This window comes from Cygnus atratus, chromosome 4 (genome assembly GCF_013377495.2).
Source record: "Cygnus atratus isolate AKBS03 ecotype Queensland, Australia chromosome 4, CAtr_DNAZoo_HiC_assembly, whole genome shotgun sequence".
NCBI classification, from domain to species: Eukaryota; Metazoa; Chordata; class Aves; order Anseriformes; family Anatidae; genus Cygnus; species Cygnus atratus.
Genome location: NC_066365.1, coordinates 29382884 through 29405373, shown reverse-complemented (window position 1 = coordinate 29405373; position 22490 = coordinate 29382884). Strand labels below are relative to the sequence as shown.

Genomic DNA, 22490 nt, shown 5'->3' with positions numbered 1-22490 from the left:
TTTAGTTATAGAATATTTTTAGCAAAGTTATTTTTTAAAATTTTGTTTTTATTATTAGTGTTTCAAAAATCTGCTTCTGATTATGTTTATTGTTACTATTACTGCAAGCACATGCTTCACAAATCATGTTAAAAAGACAAAATACGTACAATAAAAATAAAAATCTGTCAAAGCAAGAACAAAAGGCTCTAAACTTGATATCTCATTTCTAAGGCTCTGTAAGCAATTTCCTTTTACTGCTTGATAATTGTCTGTTCCATGTTTCTTTTTAGAGTACAATAGAGGGGATGGAAATCACAAGGTCTTTAAATATAACAGCAAATGTTGTTTATATTATCAATGGTCTATAGCATCACCTATTTGCAAGGTTGTTCAACTGTGGTATGTAGGAATGAAAATAGAATTTTCATTCATAGAATGGAACAGCAATTAAAAAGTCATTTTCTGTGGAATTATGTCTAGTATGCTTTTACTTGGGCTAAATTTTGGAAGACTTCAAAGTTTTTGCTAGTCATTGCTAGGTAAGGAAAAGTAACTTTTAATGGTGCTAAGTGATTCTAAGAATTTCTTTGATGAAATGCGTTATTTCATCATGTGTCTTATTGTGTTATGAGAAAGATATCCAAAATTTGATAGGATTTAGTCAGGAATACCTTACTTATTACAGAAGAAGGGAAAGGGTAAGACAGAAATAAAATGTTAACTAATGTGGCTAGCATTAATTCAGCTGTGAGACAGATTGATCCATAAGGAGGGGAAACATAAAGAGACACAGGTTACACGGACATGGACTGTGAATAAAGAACTGTGACCAAACAAATGATATTGTGGGCTAAACAGGGAAAACCCTGGCATGAGATGGGTTGTTTTCAGATTGGGTAGAGAAAAGAGAAAATGACTTGGTGAGAAACAGGAAGCAGACAGAAATTATTCTTTCTGAGGAAGGAAGGATACTGGCAGAGACGCACTAGAAAGGAAAGGTTACCAAACTAGGAAGCTGAGGAGGAGAGAGCCCTAATGGGGACTGGGTAAATGGGATCTGGAACGAGCAGCCTGAAGAAAGAACATTGCAATACATATTTGTATTAGGAGAGATTGTAATATATAATACTTAAAATAACAAAGAGTCCTACGACAATTCTTGGCAGTTTGACAAGCGCTATGCATATATGGAAAAAAGACTGGACTCTGGTGCTCTGTGCTGGAACTTTCAACACACAAGCTAACTGTGTAGGATGACAGGAGGGTTAAACACAGACTAGGGTGGACTGCAAGGTAGGAAGAGAATGCTGTATTTGCTCAAAGTGCACAGCAAACAACGTACAGCTCTGTATATATACCTATTGTGTCTCATTTTCTGTCGATCAATGCATTTGCACAAAGGCTGTCTGAAGGTTCACTGGCAAATTCCAGTTTTCTAACTTTGAAACAATGTTCTGACAGTTCTTTTCATGAAGTGTTACAATATTTTTATATAAGCAATATTTAAATGAAATGTATTTCTCTAATACTATTATTACCCAGAATTGACTTTTTTGTGCTGAAAACTAGGATGATGTAATCTATCTGCTGGAGAGGTTGTAATTCAAAGCATCAGTCCTATAAAAAGCTCTTATAGGATTTTTACAGTTTAAAGGCTGAGGGGTGTACCATCTCCTACAATTGTTAAATAGCTTAAGATATATAGTTAGAGAACACCTTTCTAACAGTTGTACACCAGCCTAAGCCTCTAATAGAGCTATTCAAGAAACAGCCTACAGTAACTTCAGAAACATTTGGGTCAGCATGATTCCTCGGGGAACCATAGAAATTTCTGGATGCCCAAAAGACAAATTGCCACTGATACTAGCTGGAAGTGCTTCAGCAGAGCTATGCTGAAACGACACGTCTCTACTCAGCCACAGTAATAGAGTCTGATATCAATGCGATCAAACACCACTGGAACCAAGAAGACTGGCTGACTCTGTCAACTGTGCTAACTAGGTTAGTTTGCTTGTGCCTGAGAAACACCAGCTTCTTGGAACCAGACTTGATTTTTCATATTACAGATAACAACAACACAAAACACAAAGAACAACAACAGAAAAAAAAATTCATCAAATATTAAGTCCATATATATAGTTCAATATATAGTCCATTTCTCTCTAAGGAAGCTGTAATCCATTTTGAGGGAGGACAAATAAGTTTCACTAATTCTATATTCTCATCTATGGCATATCTTTTACACAGTAGTATCTGCTAAAAAGAAGTCTAACAGAAAGCAACCCAAACTACTGCATCCAATGAAGATGAAGATCAAAATGAAGATCAAAACAGCACTGCCCCAACGTACGAAGTGCCTCCTCAAGCTCAGGTCTTTGTTCAGAGAAAATCCATCTGTGATCCTGCTAGCAAGTCGAAATTAATTTAACTCCTGGTAAGATTTGATCTTGGGTAGATCTGTAAACCTTGACTCATGCTGAAGTTTATGAATCTCCAGCTCTAACTTGTGAATCTAAACACACACTTGTGTTTTGAAAATCCAGGGAAATAGGTCCTTGCTTTGTCACTGACTGTGGGTGATTAAAATATAAGATTAAGCTAGTTCTAGAATAATCTTTTCAGTAAAATATGAGAAAAAGAACAAGCAGGTGCATCTCCGAGTACCTAGAGTAAAGGGAGCTATGATAGCAAGGACAAATGTTGGAGAAATGGATCACACTAGGGGCCTATGAGTGCATGAAGTTATAGGAATCTGTGCACACATGCATGTGTGCACGAATACCTGTGTTTGTGTGATTACAATACCTTGAGGTTAGCTACAGAACAGCATTTAGAAATTTGTTGTTGTTTCTCAACATTTCATAACAACTTAGTGTTATTGTTTATCTGTTGCACTAATACAGGTTTTGAATGTATAGTCCATTGATTGTTGTCTAATGATACATCATTAACAAATAAATAAACTGCTTCAATCATGATTTCGCTGAAGCTATGTTAACTGAGTAGTTTTCTCCTGTGACAGTCACATTCCTTTAGAAAGAATAAAAATTCAGTTTGAAAGGCTGTAATATACAGTTTACATCATTACTTTTTTTTTTTTTCCTCATACTAAGGGAAACGGAATGCAGGTAAAGTCTGTTAAATCAAAGAAAGGCATTGAATAAGGCTAACAAATTCTTTGTGGTGAGGCACAAGACAGGAAAAAAAAAACATGAATATGGTAAAAAGTATTTTAGTATTTCTTCTATATAAATGCAAAACAAATGAAATAACAGAACCCTTTATGGGTTTCTATTATGATGTAGAAAATCTGTTCTGGTATTTGTATTATCCTTTCAATGATTACATATCTTTTGAAAAGGAACATAGAAACATTAATGACAATGTATGTGCTATTTATTCACAGAAGAAAAAAGGCAGGGTAGAGACTATAGCTATATGTTTTGTATAGCCAGGTTCATAATTAACGTCTATCAAAGTTCAGAAGATCCTTCAGCTGTCTTTAAAGTGAATACTGCAATTTAGTTTCCAGAAAATCTCCATTCTTAACCTCTTCCTGAGCAATCAAATTGCCTTTCAGGTTTGCTTACTTAAAAATGACCTGAGTTATTCAGTTATTCTGAACCTGAAGGGCCCTTTACTATGCTTAAAAATGTAAGGTCTAAGAGTGTCTAACTCTTCACTAAAATGAGACACTACAGTTTGAAAAAAAAAAAAAAAAGGTCGAGTCCTATATGCTATATGTCAAGTTCTTTCTTGTTTCTTGTTAATCCCTTCTTGTATTGGAAACTCCTTTAGAGAGCTCCAGGACTGATCTCATATTAACCAAGAGATAAATACACCATAGAAGTGAACTTTGCAATAGTCAAATTCGGTGTTAGCTACTGATATCATCGGAACATGATTGATTTCTATCACAAAGCAACTGATCTGCCATGACTAGTTTTCACAATGGCAGACAATTACCTAATTCTTTTTCCTTAGGCAATGTTTAGAGCTGAAGAAGGGGTGATACATACTGGACGGAGATTAGTTTTTGAAGTTGTATGGCAGAGTACCTAGAAGTCTTCAAAGAAATATCAACATAATTTTCAGCAAATCAGGAAGCTGCAGCTACTTACAAAGAATTTACTACTACTAATAATAATAATAATTTAGGTATCAAAATTACAAAAATGAAATTACCTTTAACTTTCTGCTTAGGATCAGCCTAAATAAGGCTGCAGCACCAAAGTGGCTGCTTGACATTTGCAGCCAACACAACTTGAGCTCCTACCAGATGACTTAGCTGTTTGACAAATTTGTAGGGAGGATTGATGTAGTTTATGTGCAGCCTCAAGAACAATAAGCTTATGATGTCTATGCTACTGAAATAATTGGAACACTGATTTAGTGGTTTTGAACAGAAATTATGAGTAAGTTGAGGATCTTTATGTACCCACACTAATGAATAGGTTGTTCAGATTATAGTATTTTCTGAACAGATGCTTAAGACTGTCAATAAGAGGGCAGCTTTTTAAGATTTTCTTTGGCTGAAAGACCAATTCCTAATTATGTCTCTGACTTGAGGCATTTTGGCTTATATTCACTAAAGTTCTGAAGCGCTGAGTAAAATCAAAATCTAAAGCTTTCATAATCTGCACAAGACAGAAATGGAAATAAATATGGAAACGCACCAAAATTAGCAGACGGGAGAAATCTGTGCCATAATTCTCCCTTCCCTGGGTTGACTTGGAGCTGTTTTCCTTTTATCTCCTTCCTGAGATTCTGCTGAGAGGGAGACATTCAGCTTCTCCATTCTAAATGTTACTAATGCTTGAAATATGTTGCTTTAAAGTAAAACAGCTTAAAAACTTTATAAGCAGATCCAGAAATGAAGTGTCATAGTATACAGGAAGTAATGCAGTTTAAAAAAAAAAAAAAAAGGCACAAGCTACAAACAAACAAAAAACCAAACTCACCCAACTCTAACATACATGCATGTCCTTCCTGAGGTCTGAAGAAAAACACCACAAAAAACAACAAGCAGTACGAATCAAATTGAAAAGCCTTTGATAGATTTATTAGACTTCGCTTAGACTCATCTGAAAATGAATATTGCACTATATTGCATCACCTTAATAAAATACTGCCTCTCTAAGCAAAGAATTTTCATTTTATATAGTGATAATGTTCTAGAATGATTCCATAGAATCAATGCAGACTTTTGATCTTTTGGAAGGTTTGACACTGAGAACAGATATACTCAGTACCTGAGAGTTATTACATTAAGGCTTTTTTTTTTTTTAGGTCAGCAGTTACAGGCATATTGAGTGCTGTAGTTGATTTCACTGTCATTGCATTTCTACAGCTTAAACATTATAATATGTATTTTCAGTTAACACTTCAAGGGAGAAACTTACAGCAATTTCAGATGTGCCATGCCAAAGCGCCTGTGTGTTTGTCTGCTTGATGCTACAGGAGAGAAGTACTTGCACAGTCATCATTTTAATCAGTTCTTGCTCAGCTTTTGTCTGTATTAGTTGCTTTCCTCTCCAGAAACACAGACTTGTCTATCATGATGATTTTAAAATGCACATTTACAACTAGAAGGACTTGATCTAGAAGCATGTTATAACATATTGTCAGTATACAACCTATCAAATTCTGAAGACATTCATCTTGTTTCAACTCATGTCTGCTTTGTGTTCATTTTCAATTACTCATCTAAACAGTTTCTTATGACAGTAGGGGGAAGACTCTAGAAAAAGGGTCTGAAATTCTTAGCTATGACAGCATAGAGGTTGCAGTCTGTTCAAAAACCACTTGGTTTTGTGTTTATCAGTGCACTCCTGTTGCTTTTTTGTTCCCCTCCATACGTCTGTTTTAGTCAATGATTCTTTTTCTGTCCATCTTTATATTATTAACTCTTTAGGACAGACAGCATCCTTTGTTCTTCCCCTTCTTTGGTGTATAATCTGAGCTATTGCTGAGACCACCCAACAGTACTCCTGCAGAACTGTTGTCAGATGAGTCATCCATACTGCATTATTGTATTAAATTCAATCTCCTGCAGAAAAAAGAAAGCAAAATATATGGTTTCGTTAAAGAAGAATACAGAATTTGATTTCAAGCTTTCTTATGCCCTTTAAGGATTGGAAAAAGAGAAAAGTATTTATCTAGTAGTTATTAAGTATTTTTATTCATATGCATGATTAAACTCTTGTTCATTATAGGACTTACAATATTTTAACTAAGTAGGTTAAGAAAATAATATAATTCTTTTTCTGGTATGTATCTCTGTGAAGTGTCAAAACCTCAGTTCATTGCATGCAGCCTGGTGGTAGTTACTACAGCTTCAGACACGTCAAATGTGGTGAAAAAAGTAGGAAATAGTTTGAAAATGTCATTCCAGTCATAGGAATAGCATTACAGAAAGACTTTGTAAGAATGCAAGTTTTTTAAACCTTCATCCTGAATTATAAAAGCTATGACAGTACCTTAGGAAAAACTAGTGTTACTTTGTGTTATCCATATGTACACATTTACAATGTCAGAAAGGCATTTCTTTATCAGGGTTGACAGTAGTACATTCAAACAGATTCTGTCTCAAGGAACATTACTAGGGACTCATCTAACAGATTACTTTTTTGTAATACATTGTAAAGACAGAACAAAGAAAAAGCACCATGATGTGATTGGTAATTTTTACTATTAAAATGTGTTTTTTATGCATATATATATGTATGTAATAACGTACAGCAAGATTGTCTGGGGCTTAGGTCAGCTCTTCATATTTACAACAGGAAGCTACCTAAAGCAAGTAGGTAAATGAGGTTGACCATGAGGTAGCTCCCATTCATTTTAGCTAAATTTATTCTAGCATCATGATATGTCTTTTGGGGGACTTCAGAACAACAGTGGGTAGAAGACTGTGCTCTAAATGGCAGATCCTGTGGTTCAATTTTGTTCTGTTTTGTCTTCCTTTACTTTTGAAGGTACAGAGAATGCTGCTTTAATCAGCATCGTTATCCTATGGTTTTCTATTTCTTATTGTTGTATAAATACTTCACTATGGCTGTTCTAATTATAATGACTAGCAAACAAGTGTCCTGTTTGGTAAGTTAAAAAGAGAACCTTAAAACTACCACATTTTCTCTGTAGAATGCCTCTTTTTTTTTTCCACTATGCTTTCAATACTTTGTCTATACGACAAATCTATAAGTAAGGTATATCTAAGCTTACGGTGTATTTAATTTTCCTGTTTGATTTTCTCACCCTTATCCAGTTTCATCTGCCTAATCTAATCTTCAGCATCCTTTCAAAATGCTCCTCTTTCCTATCCACTCTCCCTGTTATGCACAATATTAATACAGTTTTATTGATAATGTCGATATGATTCTCTAATCATACCATCAGAGTGCTCAGCTTTGGAAACACGCATTACAGGTAGGTCTAAGGTCAGCAGTAAAGTCTCCTGAGCATTTTCCACCTCCAATTACAATCAATTCCTCAACTAAGTACACAGCCAAACTCCAACTGTCAGGCAGAAGAAATTCTGAGAGTGAAGGTCACCACTCTAGAGAAATCTTTTATGTGGTGATCAGACAGGCTCAATCAGGGAATAACTAACTATGACAGATAAGGTGGTCTTACCAGGCACATTGTCAGTGAGCAAGTCCCTTGTTGAAGCCTACACATGCTAGATGGAGAAAATCAAAGTGGGGGCTCTGCATCATTTTTCTAATTGCAACAGGCAATGAAGGGGGAGATCAAAAATGTGTCCTTTTTAAAATCAAAGGGGCAAACAATGAGCATTCATAATTATATGACTCTTGGAATTCTGGGATAAAATGTGCTATCCTAACTTTGGCAATATTATTAAAAACGCAGAAAATAGTGCAATGTGAAGACAGTAAAATGTAACACAAAGTAAGCCTGGCAATAATAATGTAATTGAATTTTCTTCATAGACACCAACAATTAGCATATTGAGAGAATAGCTGACTCCAAATAGCTTATCTGCTTTCAAACACATTTTGTTTCCACCTTAGAAAAATATCTTCTTTAATATTCTTGAATTTATTTAATTTCTTTGTCAATTTTCAAACATTACAGAACAGTGCCTTCCAATGATACAGGAAGGCCTTCCTCTGAAACTTTTTTTTTTGACTACTACTTTTCCTAAAACACTGAGAATCAGGTAACTCCCAACTCTTGCTTCTCTCAGAACCAGAACAAAAATTCCATCATAGTGGAATATGATTTCTCCCCTGTCCCAGCTCCATGCCATTCCCTCGGGTCCTGTTGCTGTCCCCAGAAAGGAGAGCTCAGTGCCTGCCCCTCCGCTCCCCTCATGAGGAAGCTGCAGGCCGCCATGAGGCCTCCCCTCAGCCTCCTCTGCTCTGGGCTGAACAAACGAAAGGACTTCAGCCACTCCTCATGTGTCTTCCCCTCTAGACCCTTCATTTTCTTAGCCCTTCTTTGGACACACCTTAATCTTTTTATGTCCTTCTTATACAGTGGCAGCCCTCTAATTTGTCAAGCTCTCTCTGCATGGCATCTCTGCCCTGGATGGTGTCAACAGCTCCTCCTAATTTAGTGTTGTCTACAAACTTACTTAGTATATGTTTGAGTCCTGCATCCAAGTAATTTATGAAAACATTAGAGAAACAGCCCTAAAATGGAGCCCTGCAGAACCCCATTAATGACTGAAATTATTAAAGAAAAAAAAAAGACAAATTTACTTGGATTATTTTTTTTTATATATATATCATATCCAGAGCGGGTTTTTAGACTGCAAAGCTTAATTATAATGTCACAATGTAAGTCACATTCTACCAGCTATGGCTGCAATTGAGGACTAAGTCTTTCTTTGTAAAAACACAGTAGTATGAAGAAGTCCATAATTTCTCATCAACTGCCAGTACTTAGACTTCCATTTCTTTTCTCTCTGGACATTATTTTTTTTTTCTCTTTCTTTCAGAATGTATTCAGATTTCACATTTCTTAACACACTTAACCTTTTCCAATACACCTTTAAAATTTACTTCTCTGTTGCTTGCATGACCACATCTCTTGGCCTTTCAAATTACCAGTCCTCTCAAACTTACTGAAGTACATCAGTCTGCTTGAGTTCATATTAATGACTATTTATTGGTTTTGTAACTTCAAACCTTTCTTTTCTCTTTTTTTTTGTTTTTAATTCATAAGCTTAAACTTTTTCACATAGAAGAATTTCAGTTTTCTTGCAGAGGATGTATCTAATAACTACTAAAATTAGGTGGCAGATGGTTCTGTGGAATTGGAGTATTTTAAGCAAACTTTAATACAAGCAATGTGTTAAAATTACGACTACAGAAAAAATATTACTTTGCTTTGGATCTCACATATCTGGGCCATACATCATAAATCATAAGAATTTTTTTCCCACGGCATTTATTTTTCACTGCAGCACCCTCTTGGTCCAGAAAGAATAACATGATCTGATCATTTAATCATTCTGTGATAGAGAAGGCTAACTAAATCCTCTGGATACTGCTTCAGTCTCTACTTTGGGAGAGTCTCTCCTATCAAGGAAGATAGTCTAGAGACTATCCAAGAGTTTGGCCAAACTAAATACATTTCCCTCATTAATAATGATGTTTAGAACTGAAACAGAATTCTTTTTGCTTCTCCTCGGCTATTCTTCCTCTACAGAATTTGTGTAACATTGCCCCCATCAAAACAGAGGTTCACTTTTTTGTTTTTGTGCTGAAAGGGTGAAATTATATGTTGGAAACCCTGGCATCAGCTGTTGAAATTAAAAAAAAAAAAAAAGAAAAAAAAGAAAAAAAGAAAAAAAGTTTCCTTTTCATCTCAAAGATGTTTATCTCCTTTGGCACAGTATTTTCACTTATTCTTCCCGTCCATCCTTAGCTTGTCCACAGCTTCCCCTTTCTTCCAAACCCTTCTAGGCTTTGTGCCTGGCTCTTTGTAAATCGCTCTATGCTGTCTGTATCCTGGCTAATTCTCCTAAAATCTTTATCCAAACATATTAATCATAAGTAGCTATCAGCTAGCCTTCCTTCTTTCCATTTCTGTCTGAGAACGCAAAGCTGTGTTATCTTTCCTAAGAAAGCCTTTTTATTTTTTTCCCCTCTGTAAACATAGGCTTTCTACAGCATCTCTTGTTAAAGAGGAGGTAGAATAGAATAGTTCAATTGGAAGGGACCTACAAAGATCATGTAATTCAACTGCCTTATCACTTTAAGGATAACCAAAAATTAAAGCATGTTATATTGAGGGCATTATCCAAATGCCTCTTGAACACAAACAGGCATGGGGCATCAACCACCTCTCTAGGAAGCCAGTTGCAGTGTTTGAACACGCTCTACAGTGAGGAATGTTTCCTGGTGTCCAGTCTGACTCTCCCATGGAACATCTTCATGCTGTTCCCATCCTTCCTGTCACTGGGACCAGGGAGAGGATACTGGCACCTCTCTCTGCACTTCCCCTCCACAGGAAGTTGCAGAGAGCAGCGAAGTCACCTCTTGGCCTCCTTTTCTCCAAACTAGACAACCCAAGTGTCCTCAGCCTCTCCTTATAGGACATGCTTCCCATCCCTTTTACCAGCTAGGCTGTCTTCCCTTCCTTGACTTTATATGTTTAAATTACATTCCAGTGAGCTTCAGCTCAGGAATGGCAAGATCTAGGACTATATTTGGAAAAAAAAAAACCCTTAATAGCTGACAAAAACAGAAAATAGAAAACAAAATGAAACATAGTGCCCCAGTACTCCTTTCAAAATATAAATAATTAATTACTCAGAAATAGTCATCTCTTTATAACCCATCCACAATCTAAACAAAAGATACATATTAAATAATATGCTTAGCTACGTTAAATAGTTATTATGCAAACATTTAGAAAAACCCATTCCTGAAGTATACTACATGTGTACCATGTATCGTAATGCAGATTTGTTATTTGGCAGCATGGCAGAATTGCCTAATAGACCTAGATATATATAACAGATGTTGGTATGCACTGTCCTTGAGTTGTAAGATAGTTGATCTCCCTAAGCAAGGCTCATATGTGTCATATCAGGTAAAACAGAATATTCCCCTGCAGCTTGCTCTAGATAAGGCAAAAAAAAGATTCGGAATGAAATTTGCATTTTTGTTTCTTCATTTTAGGTTTTTAATGTTATGTACTTTCTAGAAACATTGACTGTATGTGTCTTGATATTCATTTGAGAAGTGTACCTAAATATATTTCTGATTTTTTTTAAATTACACTGTTCTAGTGTATTTTTGATGATATTAAGTGCACTAACCTTCACAAAAACTTTTTTTCACATATACTTGTTTTAGAAATAGACTTCTAAGTTTCCTTTCTTTCGTTACTTAGAATATTGTTTATTAGCAAGTGAAATCAATAATGGCAATCACAGTTTTAACCCTTCTCATAGTTTCATTGATATAAAATTATGGCAATGAAAATAAATAATAGATAATTATTAAAATGTATTATTTTTATTACTTTTAGATGTTTGTTGTCATGGTTATTAGTTTAGGAGTTTATGTTTTTCAGATTGTTGCTCTTTCTCTCATTAGGATGTCATGGGAGAAACAGAAATGAGGTGTTTCGTGTAATTTTGTGAGTTTATATAACCTTCAGTTAGCAATAAAAACACTATCTCATAATGATCAACATAAATTCAGTACAGTAGGTCATATTTAGTAGTAGTTTATGGAAGAAACAGCAATTGCATTATGCATAAAAAGTAGGCAGTTATTCTGCATCAAATTCCACTTCTTGCTTTAACCATCCAGCACAACAGAAAAGCAGTATACAACACACACTCAATTCCAATACACAGATACAACATTCAATACAGTAATAAATTAGCATAGGACTTTGTGTACTTTTTACATTACTTAACTGATTTTCTAGTATATTTGTAGAGGACATGCCTAAATATTTCAAAAGCAATCCTTCCTCTAAATTTCTACACTTGTTTTCAGTTATAACTTCAAATACATTTTCTTTTAATCTTATATCATAGAGATGTTGTGGAGATAGCCTGCTTTTAAAGGAGATTTACTCTTAAGTTGCTTTATCTGGATAAGCTGAAGAACATCTTACTAGATTGTTTTATCAAATCACAAAGTTAATGGCACATACATTCTGTCTAACTTCTAGATCTCTAACAGATACCTAGATATCTACTATATATCAATAATGGACCTCTGGAGATTGAGATTTTAGAGGAGAAAAGCCTTCAAATCAAACTGCAAGAGGTATTAAAATAACAGCATTGAAATGAACACAGGAATACCCTAGAAAAAGTCATTCCTCAACTTTATTTCCTTACAGTAGCATCACACAACTTAAATGATGTGCTGAAAACAACTTATAAAAGAAAGAAAGGGAACAAACCTAAAACCAACAACAGACTATAATGAGCAGTATTTTCAGTCCTGAAGTTCTTTTTGTTGACAATTATTTCCCTTTTTTTTTTTTTAATTTAAATGGAAATTAATTATGCTTAATTAGGCCATCATTTGGAGGAATGCCATATGGTATCAATAAATAACTTTTCAGTAAGCTACATCTATCCCTTAAAATGCATAAATGTATGTCAGGTACTGATACTTAAATCCATATTATTCCACTGAAGTATATCCATAACACTTAACCACTTAGAGCTGACTGACAATGGCTTCATCATATGACTGATTATGGACATCCCAAGGATATGCATGCCATAAGAAGCATAGGAATAATTTGCTTAACATACTTGTAAAAAATTCTCCCACCTGCATCATGTAATCCATCTTGTGAGGTTGCAAGAATGTAACCTTACCCATTTCATTGAAGGTTTCCTTGGTCACAGCAGGTGTCCACAGCACTGTCAATCCTCCTGAGTGAAATAGCTGTTAAAAATAACTAAGAAAATAATAATAAAATAAAAAATCAGCCATTGCTGCTGTCTCTATATAAATCTGAACACAAAGAATTTTCAGTATGCCATAGCATAAATGGGATAAATAAAAAGATAGGGAACAAATATTCCTTAAAATAGTCTTTTCTTTCCTCAAAACTGTTAGAATCTAGGGAAGGGGAGTTTGTTGTTGTTGTTGTTTATTTATTTATTTTTTTTTCTGGAAATGAAAACAGAAAATTTTTGACAGGGTATTTTTTCACTTAGATTTCTAATCTGTCCAGAGAAGATATAACACAGCTTGAAGATAGTTCATTTTAGTCCTGAACCCTTGTAAATCATTTTTATAACTGTGCCTTCACTTCTTTTTTCATGTGTACAGTGACAGTGCATAGTGAGACTTTACATATAAAATCCTATAATTTCAGTAAACCTAAATTTTTGAACACACTGTTTATACTCAATATTTACTTTAAGTTTCATAACTAACATTATTACTGATTTCTAGGACTGGAAAGCTATTAATTATTTTATTTTATTTTTCCTCACAGGGCCACCAAGAACACTTGATTTACATTCTGTTTCATGTACTAGTATAGCTGGTGGCTTTCTACAGAGAATTACTTTCTGCACTTAGAGGAAGAGAGAGGTCAGATGCACTTCAGTAAAACAAGAGCTTAGAAAAAGAGATTGCATAAAGTTAGAAATGAAACACTGCAATCACCAGATTGCTGCTGCTATACCTCTGACCTATTCCAAACTTCTTGCCAAACTGAAACTTCTGTATCTTAAAATATTTGTTCTGAGCACCACTTTTTATCAGTTTAACTACTGTAATTTATTTTATTTTACTGAAAGCATGAGAAAAGTTATGTTTAACACTTTAATTTCTATGTAAAACTTTGAAAAAGTGAAACTGGCTAGACAAAAATCACCTTATGCTTATATCAACAACCTTGGTTCAGAGCTGTCGGAAACAATCACTAAAAAGCCAGCAACAAAGGCAAGGAGGATGGAACCAGGCATACACATGTAAAATTATGGTAAAACTTATTACAATGATCACAAATACAAAAGAGTCACTTTTAAATATATTGAAAATCCAGGATTCTCATGTTTTAGTCTACATGCAGAAATGTTCTGCTGGCTACTGGCTGATTTACTAGAAGTATCAGCTACTGCAGAAAGCAATGCTGATTAAGATACAGCTGTACCCTTCACTATGAGTAGGATGCTTTTAAGACTGAAGTGTGTCCATTCAGCTGCTGTAATAAATCATCTATTCAAATGAATAGACTACCAGAACACATCAGCTATATTTGCATTTATCAGCATTAAAGAACTTTTAATTAATTTGTGTTCACTGTACCCATGCTAAAATATATTTTAATTTGTTATTATGCAGATTAAGCTTTGCATCAATATTTAAAAGTGTACTTCAACTGTCACCACTATAAATAAATCCAAGACACAGCAGAAACAGTACAGTAAGGGTGCAAGATGACATAATTCTTTCAAGACAACTCTTCAAAATACCCAAAATAAGCACATTCTTTATCTGAAGGCTAAAATTCCAGTCTTGGATAAAAGCCTACCACCTTGGATTAAACTTTCGTCTTGATCTTCCATGCAACAAAAGCTTTAAACCAAGTTCATTCAAAACCTACTCTATAATATAAAAGCTTTCATAAAGTTGTCAAAATTTGTAGAGCTCAGAAATGCACATATCAGGACTCCCATTAACATATGCAGGAGAGAGCAAATCAAGTCACCCAGATACCATCACATGGGCAAAGACTGACGAACATATTCTGCTTCTCTGTATTTTGCTAGAGGACAAATAAAAACATTTCATAACTCTCTTGCCCATCTTCATGCTTTTTGAGAAAAAAATATCTACCTGTGGCAACTGAAGGCATTTATACTCCATTGAGGGGAACAGAAAAAAAAAGTTATGCTATGCCATTCCATCCTAATCTCCAGGTTTATATTAATTGACCTTTTATGTGGTGGTGGTGCAGTAGTCGCTGTGGTGAAACTCTTATCTGAATCCCTGATCTTACCTCCTTCCCTACAAAAAGATTCAAAAAGATTTATTTTCTTTAACTTTGGAAAAAAAACAACAACACAAACAAAAAACAATGGAAAAGTTCCCAGTTTTGTTCTAAGTATGGGGCAAGTTGTCACATGCCACGTAGTATGTACTGTAGCTTCTGGAGCTGCTCATCTGTTTGTGAAAGACAGAATACAATATCACTCGTCACATATGCTGCTACTTATGATTTTGTTTGTTTGTTTGTTTTGGTAAGTTTATCTGCTTTCCACAAATAAGTGAAGACTTCCTTGGTGACATTAAAACTGTCACACCGAATACCTGGCAAAGAGTCTTAAACGCAGAAGGCAGAATTTAACAGTAATAGTCAACAGTCAGACTGGTAACAAAAGAATCAATTTTATTTATTTCATTTAACTTAATCTGCTTCTGACTAGAACAGTGACCTGAGGCGCTTTGGATAACTTGTGTCTTGCATAAACCATTCTCATTTGGCCTCCCAAACTGTGAATTACTACTTTTTTTCAGTCTTATTTCAAGTGTTAGCCACGTTTAAATTACTTAGAATGAAATCAATACACATTAATACCTAATAAATAGGCAAAACATTTGAAATATATTCTCTCCTTTCTAGGATATTCCTTCTTTGACCAGCCTACTCCACTAAAGTGGACAGGAAAGTTAACGGTCTTTACATGGTGCTCGACTGTAATCACATCTGCAGGCTGATGGCCATAGGTGTGATTAATTTATCATCATTCAGAATGTCATAACTGACTTATTTCCATGTGCCTGAAAAAGCCTTAAATAATCATGAAATCTACCTTTAAAACTCACAGACATCTGCAAATATATGAACTCTTACATTAAGTCCTTCTGACCTGAACAACACATAATATGAATATAGCAGGATTTCCGAGCTGAGTTTTGAACATCACACATACATGGAAGTAAGAATGACATTATTTTCTTCAAAATGTCACTATTTTTAGGGACATTGTTATTTTAATGACGTATTATCATAACTGTAACATCTCTCTAGGACTGCAAATAAATTGGGCGTGTAAATCCAAAAAGAAATTATAGAGAGGCAAAATAAAATTGAGTTTGACAACTACATTTCACTGGACATTTTGAGGAAGGACTTAAATGTTTGAGAACTACATAATACAGAAATAGGGTTACTTTTTGTAAGGAAGACCCATGTGAAATTAGATTGAGTATGGGCTGAGAAAAACTAGTTTATAGACTGCTGCAAAGAACGATATAAATAGAAATATTAATTTATGCTCTGCTTAGGAATTTCTACATCAAATGTTACCATGCTTTGTAGAAGGTGACCAAATTTAATGAGACAGACGGTAAAAACAGCCGTGACATTTTAAGAGATTGTCTTTCACCATCCTATTCATAGTCTGTTGTCCGAAGGTGCAGAAATGCTCTGTTAATACCTAAGTTAAAGGTGAATGGAATTAGTATGAAAAGACACTAAAAATGTTTTGAATCAATTCAGCCAACTTTGCATGAAAGCAGATAATGAATGTTCATAAACTGTTCTTCCAAGCAAGTGGTGGTGTCAATAACCTCCAAATAGAGGAGTAAAACCAGACTGTAACTAATTAACAGGTTTCACTGACATGGGATCTTCTGTGGTGCATGAATACTGTCTGAGATTACAAGAAATTTCCCAGTTAAATAAATCAAGATGAAAAGGTAATGGTTTACAATTTTTTTTTCTGGATTTTTTAAATGAGAAAGTCTCCTCCTTTTAAAGCAACTAAGTGTACCCTTACTTCATTCACAGAACTCCCTTTGAAATAGCAACGTGAAGAAAAGAACAATGTAAAATAGGTTTAATGTACTAATAAATATGGAATATTTTTCAATCTTTATTATTTTAATTAGAAACTTATTAAAAGTTAAGTATTCTTTCGTATGGTGAAAAAGAAATTATAACCATCAATCATTTTATTTCAACAGCATGTGTTTTATATGTATACATTTGTCTAAGCAGAATGCTTGAGAAAACATTACCTGTTCCCAATTCAGCCATTTTTCATTTAGCTGTATCCTTTGTAAATCTTTAGCATCTCCCCTATTCTGTTTGCATTCTACTTTAAACTAATTTTTCTTCTAGTTTTATTTTCCCCTTGGCTTCGTCACACTGAAATTCATTTCAATCATTTAAAATGTACGCTGCTCCATGTACTGTAGCAGCATGGAGAGAAATATAACATTTGAATTAGCATAGGGAGAAAATTCAGCAAACTACTTATAATAATACAATAAAAATTTTTCCAAGCAGCAGTCTGAAGGAAAACGCGGTTTCATACCTTAATTTATCATTTCAACCAGAAAACTTGAATCATTGACAGAAGGCTTTAATGCTACAATGTGGGTGGTACAGGTGGCATGTAGGTGCGATGATTTTACAGCTAAGTGACATTATTATTTTTAAATATATACGTTATTCTTTCTTTTCTCTTATTTTCTCTTTCTCCTATGGTATGTTTTCCAATACATCCCTTCATTTCAATCTGCATGGAAAGCAGAGAATTCCTCTTAATAATAGATAACAGACTGGAAAAACAAGTAGATTGAGTTGTTACATAAGACAATTAAATAAAAAAATAAGCATTCCAATTCACTGATACTTATTCTCACCTTAACTGATTCTTTTACTTCTGCAAAAGAGGACTAAATCTTTAGAAGAAGGACTTGTTCAGTACGTTTCTTCTAGTCATGTTGAAAGTATCATGAATACAGCCAATCTCAAGTCTACACAAGAAATTAGGCAGGTACAATCAAAGAGAAATATTAAGTTGAACATTTTTGGAAAGATTCACATAATTATATATAAACTTATATAAAAAGTTTGGTTTCAACAGAAACAGTAATAGCACTACTGCAAAATCTGCTGCAATCTGCTATCCTACACTTTAGGGGTGAATTTATTTCTTTCTTATTCAACATACCTGTTGCCTTCAAGGAAAAAGCACATGGAGAATTTTTTCAGCATTTAGTGCATATTTCATCTTCTAGTTTAGAGGCATTTGTACTGCAAATAAGTAAAATTTCTAGCATTATCTCCTGGACAAAAAATTGTTGCTATAGTTTCTTTTTAGCTATAATATATACTTATCAAATTAAAAACTCACTTTGGCTGGTTGGCTATGCATCCTTTGAACCCACCTCAGCTGGAGTAAAGCAAGTTTAATTACAGTATATCTCCATTTTCATTTGACTGATAGCTTAAAGAAAATATCAAAATAATAGGAACTTTGTACCCCACGAAGCCCCCCCCCCCCCCCCAAAGATATTAATATTTCTTACCCAAAATAATAGGAGGAGTTATAAAAGTTTTGGCTAAGTTAGACTTTTTTTTTTTTTTTTTTTTACAACTTAATCTTAAAATTTACTGTGTTTACAAACGTGGTGAATAAATCAAGAACAGTTATCTCACACAGTATACTGTATAGACAGAAAGTAGAGAAGTACATAAAGTTACAGCACTTCTTTTCAATATATTTGAACGACCAGTACAATCCCTTTGCAGTTCATTTCAAGACAGAAGCTATTCAAATCATATATGTATGGTGTATTGCTAAAGCAAATTTTGCTCATGATCTAATCTTTGCATATAACCCTGGAATCAAGAAAGATCTTATGCAGAGCAAAAATGATCTTTGAAGATCAGTTGCATTGCTCAGGTTTGATACCATGCTCATACACAGTGGTACCTAGGATTTTTGGACAATTATGATTGGATATAGGAACTTTGATTTCTGGTAAATATTATTTGCATCAATGACTTTAGCAGTACAGCATATGAATTGCTAGATGCTGTGGCAGAGATTGTCAACATTCTTATCTGAAAGCTCTTTGTGTAATTTTACATTTCATCACAAATAATCATAATGAAAAACTGTTCCAACTGTATTTATACTACTGTAAGAACCAAACTATAAGAACCATACAATTCGTAAATACTGGCTAGAGTCCTTGTACATTGCATCCAACTCAATATGTTGATAAATTAACATTGCATCCAACTCAATATGTTGATAAATTAACAGTATTAGAAAATAAGCATCAAAATTTTTTTTTTTTTTAATTTCCCAAGAGGCAGTACCTGTTAAAATGATGTCTGAAAACATTTACAAGATGCTAAAAAAACTGTAATTAAAATGAAAATATTCATTTTCAGTCTTCACTGATGAGTATCCTTAGGTTTAAATCTTCCCCAACTATTAAAGGCATATATAACAATGTTTTATTAACAATAGCCCCTGTGCTGCATACTATATATGGTTTTGGGCTAATATACAATTATCAGTTTAAATAAATAAATAATAATTCTTCTGGGCTTTCTATATATTTCTGTGTGTTTAACAAACCAAAGGATTATATAAGCATTCATTTTAAATGTGTGAATGTGTGAGTTTTTTTTTTTTTGCGTGTGTGTGTGGATGGATGCATGAGTGTGTTTGTTGACACACATATATTTGGCAATTTCTGTGTAAAAAAGTGGGTGCCTTTGTATGTAGTATTATAACGAATGCGTAAGTTTTTAAGTAGTCACACAGAAGATTTATAACAAAAGACAGAAATACTTTATCCTAAGGCAGTTCACCACCACAAATATTCTTTTATCATCTTAGTTGAAATATTCTTTTGTTCCTGGAGTATAGTGTATATTTGTAGTTGAAACACAATGTTTCCTTAAAAGGAAAATATCTTCACATTAGGAAAGGAATTAAACAGTCTTAATGCAGGTAAGAATATCACCCTCCTCCCATTCCAAAAAAAAAGAAATCCCACAATCAACCAAATCAAAGCAAACCAAACCACAAAGAATAAAAGCCTATCATAAAATAAGCATTCAGTAAAACAAAATAAAATTGAAGTGAAATGTCTGGCATAGGATGAAAGAGCCTGTGTAATGGTAGTCAAAGCATAATATCTTTAAGCCTGAGGATACAATGAAGTGCAGATGTGTTACTCTTTGAATAAAAACAGACTAATGGTTTTGCTATAGAACCATAACTGCAAGATTTGTAGGAGCAAGATTATATCAGTTTTTATGTGCTGTTTAAGTGTATCATGGTTTCTAGCTGAACTTGTCTTTGGATTAAGAAGCTCTCAATTTCAAAAGTGCTGTCAAGTATTCCACATGCTGACTTTACTTTTCTAATTAAGAATCACAATTCGTGGCTTCTATGTACTTGTTTGTTTTCTAAGGGAGGCATTTTTTTTCTTTAATTTACACAGGATCTGAAACCACATACAATGGTACATCTTATATTCTGTAATTTCTCATTCTTCTTGAAAACATTCATCCTACTTTTGTATAACTGCCCAATAACCAATATTTCGCACTATATCAAACTGTATCATCAACTTTTCAGAAATAAGTGAGGATAAGGGAAGTGGTCTTGCTGTAAAGGAAGCTACTATTTTTTAAAGGTCCTGTACATGAAGATTTGGATATGGCTGTTCCACAGACTTCCTGAGCTACCTGGGACAAACTGGGGAGGCCACTGCATTTACAAGTTGCCACTGAGTAACAGCTAACTACCTCAGCATTACAGCATGGAACCGGACATTACATTTTACCCACAGGTACAATCTTCACCTTTTTCCTCTATGTCCCTGATCCAAGGTGTGCTAGAGGAGAGAAGAGAACATCTTATTATAAGTGAACAGAATCAGAAGATACTTTAATAGAAAATTACCCTCCTATGTACAGCAGCTTGAACACACTTAAATGTCCTCCTGGGAGAGTTCAGAAGACATGTCATAGCTTGCAAGAGGCAACTGTCCTTTCACTCCCTCCATACATCCATAGCCATTTATCTACTTTCATATTTCCTAGATGTAGATATGCTTTTCATTTACATTAAGTCTGCATTAATAATCCTTCACTTTGTCATAATTTTCAAGTTAAGAGCAGGTAAAACAGGCAAGAGGACTGCATGTGTAGCTCAGTAGAATATTTTTGCTGTGTGTTTGCACCGTTTACACTACCTGATGCTGCTATAATATGCTGCATAGATGCCATCTCAAATGCATGACTGAATAAAGGGAGAAAGTCTGGGAACACGAAAGATAATGTTTTAGTTGTGAAGAATGTTTTTCTATTTTCTGTACATGTAATCTTACGTTACAGAAAATAATATTGCAGTAAAGAATTCTTAGAGATATAAGTTTACATAGAGAGAGAACAATGTTCCATGGCTTGTCCAAACGTAACAAGCAAAATTTTCAGTAGGAAAATAATATGCAAAAGTTAAATATTTTTTCTTTTCAAAATGGTGCTTGTTTTCATTAATTTTCTTTTTGTAGTCACATTAGCTGTAGAAAGAAAAAAGGCTACACTCTGTTAATCAGCATAAGCTGGAAACACAATATTAATGCTTGTTACAAATGATACTACAGAAAACTGAAAATCTCTGTGTTCCAGCAATAGCAATATCCAACATTCAAATGTCATAAACGTATCTTAGAGGCAGAAAAGCATAATTTCTCAACATACTTTCACTATTAAAAATCAAAATTATGCATTGGCAACATATTTCAGAGCTCTTACTGCTTCTGCTTAGAAGAAAACTGATTATGCTTATACTGTAGGGGGAGAGTTTTCCAAATCACTGATTTTTCTTAAGAATTGAACTAAGTAAAGCATAGTAGCAGCATTTTATAAAATCTCATGATAAACTTGCATTATAACTTGCAAAACAAGTTTGATCTTCATTTTTTCCCATTTTATCTCAAGACCTACTCAGTCGTATCATTACGGTTATAATAAAAATCTACCTTCTAAGTATCATAAAATAGCCTAATATTGTGCAGAAGTGTAAGTTGTAGTTCTGCTTATGTGGTAAAATTTTTATTGTTCCCTGAATTTTAGTTTTTGTCTAATAGCAGGGAACAAAACTACAAGCAGGGTAAAAAACAAAGTACAATGTTAAATCAGTTAGAGAGGTGAAAATATATTTCCTGCAACTCTCATTGTCTGAATCCAATTCACAGAAAGCACACAACATTCTTTTCTTGCTGAATCAAGTCCAGTAACTCAAATTTGAATATCATTAACTTCTCCAAACATCCAGGAAGAGCTGTTTTAGAAAGAAGTGGAAAATGGGAAAGAGAAAGTGAACTAGTCCAAGTTATTTCCATTTCATTCACTTGATTCTCTCCAAATAAACAGTCCAACTCTTTAAACGCTATTAATTAGCATTGGGATGTGATCTGTGTTTCATATTAGAATTTGGAAACAACACTAGATTTTTCTATGTGTAAAAACTTCTGCAGAAAGTCTGTAGTGCTGTAGGCCAGACTGGAGCCTTTGGCTGTTTATCTATGAAGGTGAGTAAGAGGAATAAATTGTATGACATCACTGAAATTTCTCCATCACTGTTAAGAATAAGAGCAGAGAACAACCACACACTAAAAATCACTCCCTAGAGAAAGAAAACAACACCAACATGGAAAAGAAGAAAAAAAAGAAAAGAAAAAAAGACAAAAGAAAACATAAGACATTCTTTA

At 34.2% G+C, this 22490-nt stretch overlaps 1 long non-coding RNA gene across 11 annotated transcripts in view; it reads right to left on the bottom strand.

Annotated features, from left to right (window-relative positions):
- Positions 1-5024: 5024 nt before the first annotated feature.
- LOC118249612 (uncharacterized) overlaps positions 5025-22490 on the bottom strand; it is a 148020-nt gene continuing 130554 nt past the window's right edge. For 3 of the 11 annotated variants that reach the window (XR_007708202.1, XR_007708201.1, XR_004779156.2), the window contains 6 exons: positions 17918-18000; positions 17607-17720; positions 17276-17479; positions 16264-16393; positions 12812-12894; positions 5087-6031 (listed from right to left, as the gene is read on the bottom strand). This is a non-coding gene — a long non-coding RNA (uncharacterized LOC118249612). Of the gene's footprint in view, positions 6032-12811; positions 12895-16263; positions 16394-17275; positions 17480-17606; positions 17721-17917; positions 18001-20520; positions 20610-22490 lie in introns of all 11 variants that reach the window. The other 8 variants (XR_007708207.1, XR_007708205.1, XR_007708206.1 and 5 more) reach the window with 8 other exon arrangements.